At 33.6% G+C, this 1,159-nt stretch overlaps 1 long non-coding RNA gene across 1 annotated transcript in view; it reads right to left on the reverse strand.

Annotated features, from left to right (window-relative positions):
- Positions 1-1,159, reverse strand: part of LOC128249545 (uncharacterized) — a 151,666-nt gene that overhangs the window by 16,073 nt on the left and 134,434 nt on the right. The gene's annotated exons all lie outside the window — the stretch shown is intronic.

Below are 1,159 nucleotides of genomic sequence, written 5' to 3' on the forward strand. Positions count from 1 at the left end.
ATACATATACGTATATATATATAAATATGTATATATATACGTATATATATATGTGTATATATATATATATATATATGTGTGTGTGTGTGTGTGTGTGTGTGTGTATGTATATATATATAAGTGTGTGTGTGTGTATTCTGCGTGAATTGGGAGTCGGTGGCAAGTGAAAGTTTGTAAATAGAATAATAAACCTACACCTTATATTGACTATAGAAAATATTAGGGCATCTAAATGCCTGTAATGGAAAAAAAGGGGCATTGTACTAAAGCCTAATTTTTTTCTGTTACGGGGTTTATATGCCATTAATATTAGATTACACTGTGTAACACGATTTTTGTCCTTGGATAGGAACTCTTATTTTCTATTTCCTTATCCCTAGAAAGTATGAAAAACGGTTAATGTTTCCTTTAAACTTTGCTTTTCGTAACATTTATTCAAACCCCAAAGAATCCCTCTCAACACATGACTATGATGCTTCCGCTCATTATCAGAGATGCATATATTGTCAGCCACTAAGGGACATGCCCATGTGTTTAAAGTCAAGCAACTGACACGCAAATCTGTGCTATTAAGCAGAATATTTGCTATAACGATATTTTTGCTATAGCAACTCAGAGCTGAATTTGTCTGAAATGTAATGGAAAATAATTCCAAAACTTTGATGTCCCGGTCACAAAAGCAAAGTTTGAAGGGGACAGTAGTCATTTCCTTTGATTTCTAAATAGAAGCAAATAGGAACTAACAGTTATAGACCAAAGACGAAAAAAAAAATTCGAATTTTTTTAGTGTTACTTCCTATAGTCAACATACAGTGAAGGATTATTTACAAAATATGTGTAGAAATGTAGACGTACTATATATCTTTATTTTTTATCTTTTACTTGTGCAGACACCGGACTGCGGCCATGCTGGGGCACCACTTTAAAGAATTTTAGTCGAACTAATCGACCCCCGGTAGTTATTTTCGTTTTAAGTCAGATACTTATTCTGACGGTCTCTTTTGCAGAGCCTCTGAGTTACGGGGACATAAATACGCCAACACCGGTTGTCAAGCGGCCGTGAGGGACAAACACATACACACACAACCACACATACATACATACATACATACATACATACATACATGCATATATATATACATATATATATATATATATA

The sequence above is a fragment of the Octopus bimaculoides genome, chromosome 15 (assembly GCF_001194135.2).
Source record: "Octopus bimaculoides isolate UCB-OBI-ISO-001 chromosome 15, ASM119413v2, whole genome shotgun sequence".
In the NCBI taxonomy this organism is placed as follows: Eukaryota; Metazoa; Mollusca; class Cephalopoda; order Octopoda; family Octopodidae; genus Octopus; species Octopus bimaculoides.